General features: G+C 52.3%; 1 pseudogene; it reads right to left on the minus strand.

Moving 5' to 3' along the window:
• Positions 1-5,586: 5,586 nt before the first annotated feature.
• LOC142260585 (U2 spliceosomal RNA) lies at positions 5,587-5,793 on the minus strand (annotated as a pseudogene).
• Between the last annotated feature and the right edge of the window lie 1,394 nt (positions 5,794-7,187).

Genomic DNA, 7,187 nt, shown 5'->3' on the forward strand with positions numbered 1-7,187 from the left:
ATAAGAATATAAAGTAATACAATAAGATTATAAAACCAATATGTGTGCATTCATGCACCACCCGGTACGCTACCCTTGCCAAATTGCTCACTCTAGATCCCCACGCGATCCATGAAGCCGTTCCCCCGGTCACACCGCCTGCTGCCGGTTCCCACTCATCCCTGGGGGAGTTAGGCGAGTGGTATCGAGAGCTACATGTCGGCACTGATGATACCCCCATACACCACAAGGAAGGGGTATACCAGGTGGTACAGGAGTATGAGCGGGTTTTTAGCAAGCACCCTCTAGATTTTGGGCAGATTAAAGGGGTTCAACACCACATCCCTACCGGTACACACTCCCCTATTAAAGAGAGATACAGGCCTATTCCCCCTGCGCACTACCAATGCGCCAAAGACATGTTGAGGAACATGAAGGAGGCAGGGGTTATTAGGGACAGCTGTAGTCCCTGGGCCGCTCCGTTGGTGCTGGTTAAGAAGAAGGATGGCACCATGCGGATGTGTGTGGATTACCGGAAGATTAACCAGATAACGCATAAGGATGCTTACCCTCTGCCCCGCATCAAAGAGTCCCTGGCCTCGCTGAGAACCGCTAACTACTTCTCCACCCTTGACCTCACCAGCGGGTACTGGCAGGTGGCCGTGGCACCGGAAGACCGAGAGAAGACTGCCTATGGGACCGTTTTGCTGTACTTGGATGATGTGATTGTGTACTCACAGACGTATGAAGCCCACCTGGAGCACCTAGCCGAGGTGTTCGCGTCCCTTGCCAAGTATGGGATGAAGCTGAAGCCCTCAAAGTGTCATCTGCTGAAACCCAGAGTGCAGTACCTAGGACATGTGGTTGGTGCGGAAGGTGTCGCCCCCAACCCCGAGAAGATCACCGCCATCCAAGACTGGCCGAGACCGACCACAGTGAGGGAAGTGAGGCAGTTTCTGGGCCTGGTGGGATATTACCGTCGCTTCATTAAGGGGTACACAAAGATGGCTGCCCCCATGCAAGACCTCCTCGTAGGACAGACCAAGGGTGGTAGATCCCTAGTAGCCCCATTGGTGTGGGAAGAAAAGCATGAGGAATCCTTCCGCCAGCTGAGAACAGCCCTGACCGGAGAGGAAATCCTAGCGTACCCTGACTACAGCCGCCCATTCATCCTCTACACCGACGCCAGCAATGTGGGCTTGGGGGCTGTTCTATCCCAGGTCCAAGACAGAAGGGAAAAGGTAATAGCTTATGCTAGCCGAAAACTCCGACCGACTGAGAGGAACCCTGAGAACTACATCTCCTTCAAGCTTGAGCTCTTGGCACTGGTGTGGGCTATCACCGAGCGGTTCCGCCATTACCTGGCAGCAGCCAAGTTCACCGCGTACACAGACAATAACCTGCTGACCCATCTAGATACGGCCAAGCTGGGCGCGTTGGAGCAGCGGTGGGTGACCAGGTTAGCCAACTACGATTTCACCATCAAGTACCGGGCCGGCCGTACCAACGTCAATGCCAATGCACTCTCCCGGATGCCCCACCTGTCGGAAGAGGGTCCAGAGGATGATGACCTCGAAGAGATCGAGTTGCCTGCATTTCACCGGCCATTCACTGAGAAGGTGCACGTCTACCAACAACGGGTGAACCTGGATCCGCTGCCCCGACAGGACTGGCAGGAAGCTCAGGACCAGGCACCTGCTGTCCGCCTGGTCAAGACTCTAGTGGAACAGGGTTCTGCTGGGATAGACCCTGCTGCCCCTGCCGAAGCCCAACGTCTGTGGCAAGAATGGACCCGGCTATACCTACACCAGGGGAAGTTGTATCGCGAGCTGATTAATCCAAAGACTCACGAGAAGATCCGCCAGCTGGTGATTCCCCAGGCTAACGTGCCCACCGTCCTGCAAGCATACCATGATGGTGCAGTGCACTTCGGGTGGAAGAAGCTAGAGATGTTGTTAAGAGAGCGGTTCTATTGGAGTGGAATGCGGGAATCTGTGGAGGCCTGGTGCCGAGAATGTGGCCCTTGCGCATTGAGAAGGAAGGACGAGGCCAGCCAGAAGGCACCCCTACACCCGATCATTACACACCAACCGCTGGAGCTGGTTGCCCTTGACCATGTAAAGCTCACCCCCAGCCGAAGTGGGTACACCTACGCTCTGACCATCGTAGACCACTACTCGAGGTTCCTGGTGGTTGTCCCAGTTAAGGACTTAACCGGCCGCACCGCTGCTAAGGCTTTCCAGGCTTATTTCTGTTGACCGCATTGGTACCCGGAGAGGGTGCTTACCGACCAGGGTCCGGCCTTTGAAGCAGAGGTATTCCAGGAATTCTGCCAGTTGTACGGCTGCAAGAAAATCCGGACCACGCCTTACCACGCCCAAACCAATGGCATTTGTGAAAAGATGAACCACTTGGTCCTGGGCCTCCTCAAGACGTTACCACTGGAAGAGCGGAACCTGTGGCTGGAGAAGCTACCTGACCTGGTCGATATGTACAACAACATCCCTTCCAGCTCTACGAAATGCACTCCAGCATACCTGATGAGAGCTCGTCCCGGCCGGCTACCAGTGGATCTGGAAATGGGCTTGGAAGCTTCAGAAGCACTCCTGTCGACAGCTGAATGGGACACTCGGCGGAGGACACAGTACCGACAGGTCCAGGAGTATGTTGAAAAGAACTTGTGCCGGAGTCGGGGACAACAGGAGCAGTGCTTCAACAAGAAGGCGCCTGCCGGTTCCTTCCAACCTGGGGATGTAGTGCTGAAGCGGAAAAGAAGGGCCCACAAGCTGGATGATCAATGGGAAAAAACCCCGTATGTAGTCCAGCCCACAGGATGGGAGAATGGGAAGGCCTACCAGATCAGCCGTGACCAGGGGGGGACTTTGGCCACGGTTTCCCGAGACCACCTGAAGAAGTGCCCACCAGCATTGAGAGTAGCGGATGAGGCTCCAGTTCCCAGTCCAGTGGAGAAGGAAAAAGAGGTAATCCACACCATGATGGGTGATTTTCCAGCAGACTGGCCTACACAGAACGGTGCGGTGATCCTTCCAGTGATACTGTTCCCACAACCCGTGGATGAAGAAATGATGGAAACGGTTAACCGCGAGCCAGTGCCCAGGGATGTACCTGTACCCAGCTCCCCTACGCCTCCGCCTGCCCCACATGATAGCAGGGAGGAGGAACTGACTGTTCCCTCTGCCCCACTGCCTGTCACCACTGACACCGGACCCCGAAGGTCCACTCGCCCCAACCTAGGTAGACCCCCACTTAGGTACAGGGAAACTACTCTTTAAAAGGGGGGGGCTTTATGTGTTGAGTGTACCAGTTTGAAAGTTTTAAATGATAAGTAAAGATGATCAACCAAAGAAGTTTACCTGATTGAACCGTGATTAAACCGGCCGTTGCCGGCAACTGTTGTCCCCGTAGGGACTGTGCAACCATTGCGTAAGGAACTGCTTACGGACAAGCCCGAGAACTTGCAGGGCAACCACAAACTTAGTGCAATGTAAATAAAAATGTTTGTTGGCTTGACACCGTTACCGCCTCCGGAGAGGCTGATTTGGGAGGATGGGCCTGGAGGAAAGGGATGGCCTAGGCCCGCCACTACCGTAACCGGTGGCGATCCTCCGGGGGTTCAGGGGTCCCCTTGGACGTGGGCCCCCTGAAAGAGACAGAACCCGCTCGGGCAACTTGGTGCTGGACTGGGGTCAAGGGGTGCTGCCCGCTTCTTAGGGGCAGCATCAGGGCCAGGTTGTTTGGGTGGGAGAAGAGCGGAAGCTGTACCGTTGTAAAATGTTTATGATGCTTTTACATGTTTTACCGTTTTATTCTTTTTCAGTTGTGAAAATAAAACCGGTGATGGACGGGCAGCCCGCGGACGGTCTGCATTTTACTATAGGGGAATGTGGCGCCCTGGACAAGCCAGGTCGTCACAGGTACTACACCAACACACTCTACACTCCGGCTAGGCACACCGAAGCTAAACACAAATCCTAGTTGCCTTCCTCCAGGGGCTGATGTCCACACCAGGGGGTGGGCCAGGCGGTTGATCCCACCCACCGAGGAGTTCACAGTCCTGGAGGCGGGAAAAGGAGTCAGATTAGAGATCAGTTTTGGAGTTAGAGAAGTGAAGAGGAGAGGAGACTGACCATGTCCGGGTGTGTGGCCCGGGCACTCAGCAAGGTTGGCAGACGGTGGTGACCTTCTGCAGGAGAGGCTGATTGGAGTGAACCGTACGGACCGGGAATGGGCAGTGGCCCGCCGGTACCAGATCGGGGAGTGAAGAGAAGCCAGCACCATCCGGCAGGGCCTACGGACCCCGACCAGGCTAGGAGTCGCCGTAAAACCGGTCAAATCCGTTAGCGACAGGAACCTCCAGGGTTTCCCAGCAGTCAAGACCCGATTGAAGGCAACAGCTCACACCGTAGAGGGAAGCACAGTCACCGCCAAGGCTACAGTTCCCAGGGCCAGAGCCTGCGGGCAAAAGGGGCTCCCTCAGCATCCATCCAAGCTGGGGAGCGGGTTACCGGTGGGAAGCCCGCTAGATTTTGGGGGAATAAAAGGGGTCCAACACCACATCCCCACAGGTGCACACCCACCCATCAAAGAGAGCTATAAGCCAATACCACCTTCACATTGCCAGTGTACCAAGGACATGTTGAGCAACATGAAGGCGGCTGGGGTTATCCGTGACAGTTGTAGCCTTTGGGCAGCTCTGTTGATCCTGTTAAAAAAGAAGGACGGCACCACTCCCCGTATTGAGGAATCGCTAGCTGCATTGAGAACTGCAAATTATTTTTCTACCCTTGATCTCACTAGTCACTATTGGCAAGTGTCCGTTGCTGAGGCAGACCCCTATGGGTCTCTGCGAGTTCAAAAGCATGCCCTTCGAGCTGTGCAATGCGCCAGGAACCTTCCAGAGGCTGATGGAATGCTGCTTGGGACAAGATTTTAGGGTGTATAAAAAGGGAGATTAGATCCCGTGATCCCAACGTATTGTTACACCTCTATAAATCACTTGTAAGGCTACATCTGGAATATGGGAACCAGTTTTGGGCTCCACATTTTAAAAAGGACATTCAGAAGTTAGAGTCAGTTCAAAGGTGGGCAACTAGACTACTACAAGGAATGGAAGGCCTCCCATATGATGACAAGTTGAAAAAGTTATTAAGTGATTATTGGCTGCAATGGGGCTTTCTGGCTGGTGCCAGCCTCTCTTCTTAGCACACAGGAACCACAATCCCTACACCATGCTTCAATGGATTCTCTCATCCCAGCCCAGTAAAACTACATATTTTACACAGTCATAAGCAGCCAAAAGGGATCTATTCTATTCAATTGCAAATGATCTAGATAAGACTGAGAATAAGATACTGCACGGGACATAGCAGAGTTGGTCAAGTTGAGTGGAGATGAGTTTGCTATTTGGCACAGCTTTTTGCATCAATAAAGCAAGTAAAAGGTGTGAAAGATAAAAAAAAGGGTGAAAGTGTGAAAAGTGAATTGGCCAAATTGAGGTGCATATAAAGTTTTTGCTTTCTTTCAATTCACTAATGGGGCTCATTTGAATCAGGTGAATTGAGTTCTGCTTTTGGAAACTGGGTTAAGAAGGGGTGCACCGGTCCTGGAGGTACTGCAATACCAGGTCAATGCGTGGAGTGGACAGAGCAAGATTTTTTCCATCTCCTTGTTCTAAAAATCCATTTAATATATGGTCCCCAGAGAGGGGACGTATCAGATATTAAACTGATAAGAACAGATTTAATTTTTTTTTTTTTCTGTTTATCAGTAGGACTTCAAAATAACAAAGGTGATCGCCTCCCGTTGCCTGGGAACCGTCCAGGCACAAGAGGGCTATGTGTCACCAGAAGGCGCACACACTTCCTCAAGGCCGGCAGACGTGCAATCCCAGGCACCTTCCAGTACCGACCAAGGTAGCGTCCTCCGAAACTACACTTGATCTTAGCCAAAAGGCCGAGAAGCTATAACCCGAATTGGTTACGGCCTTGAGTGGCACCCTGGCCTATACCGGACACATCTTAGGGAGAGGGAGACAAACCCACGCCTACAGAAGACATTTTGTCACCCAAGCCAACCCTTGAAAAGGCTGTTTTGCAGAGCAAAAACAAGAAGAATGGTGCTTTTTGCAGCCGCCGCCCACTGCAATGAATCTGAATAACTCCTCCTTTTGGACACAAGCACCTCCCCTCCCCCTTGCAGTCTTTCCAATTCATGATACAAAAAGACGGACGGACAGGACAGGACAGGACAGGCTGCCTGACTTTCCGTCACTGCCACCCTTTGCCATCCTTGCCCGTAGAAAGCCCTTTCATCATCCCCAAACCCTAATCTTTTCCCTTCCCTTCCCAGATGCGTCTCACTCCCTTTCATTAGGAAGTGAGCGCAGCCTTTTCTCCGTTCTGCACATGCGCGACGTTAAACACAAATGCGCAGGCGTGCGTTCCATTACCCTCACTGCATTCCACTCCCATACAGGAAGTGGGCGCAGCTATTACTACGGTCGCACATAAAAGAACCCACGGCCACCACTGCACATAGCTGACTCCACCACAGGACACCCACTTCTACACCAACGCAGGTAAGACAGGATCGGCACCTCTATGCTCCCGTTACAATCAGGCTCAGTCACCATGTGATAACGCTCTCAACTCTTTAGTTGCAGGCTCCCCTTGCTTCACCTCCACTGGCTGTGCTGCCATTTCCTCTCCCACCTGGAAGGTATACTTTATTCCACTATTTTCCTGTTTCTCTCTTCCCCCTTTTCCCATAACCTACTTTTATCTGCATTTGTGGGGTATCTATATGCTATTTACATCATAGTTTTATTCATTAATATGGAAGGGAAGAGTGCCCATGAGAGTGTTGAACTGCGGAGAGCAAGAGATTAAGCTGCTCCGATTTGCCACCATTGATAAGCTGTTCTCAGTAGATACACATGCTATCCAAACAGCAGCATCCACCATTGCTTCAGCCCACCCATTCAGTGACAGCTCACCAAGTCAGCCAGAGGAGTGGTGTAAGGAATTACACGTAGGCACTGACTCCACACCTTCACATCACAAGAAGGGGGTCTACAGGCTAGTGCAAGAATACGAGCAAGTCTTCAGCAAACATCCGCTAGACTTTTGAAGAATAAAAGGGGTCAAACACTACATCCCCACAAGTGCACACCCACCCATCAAAGAGAG

This window comes from Anomaloglossus baeobatrachus, unplaced genomic scaffold (assembly GCF_048569485.1).
Source record: "Anomaloglossus baeobatrachus isolate aAnoBae1 unplaced genomic scaffold, aAnoBae1.hap1 Scaffold_135, whole genome shotgun sequence".
NCBI lineage: Eukaryota > Metazoa > Chordata > Amphibia > Anura > Aromobatidae > Anomaloglossus > Anomaloglossus baeobatrachus.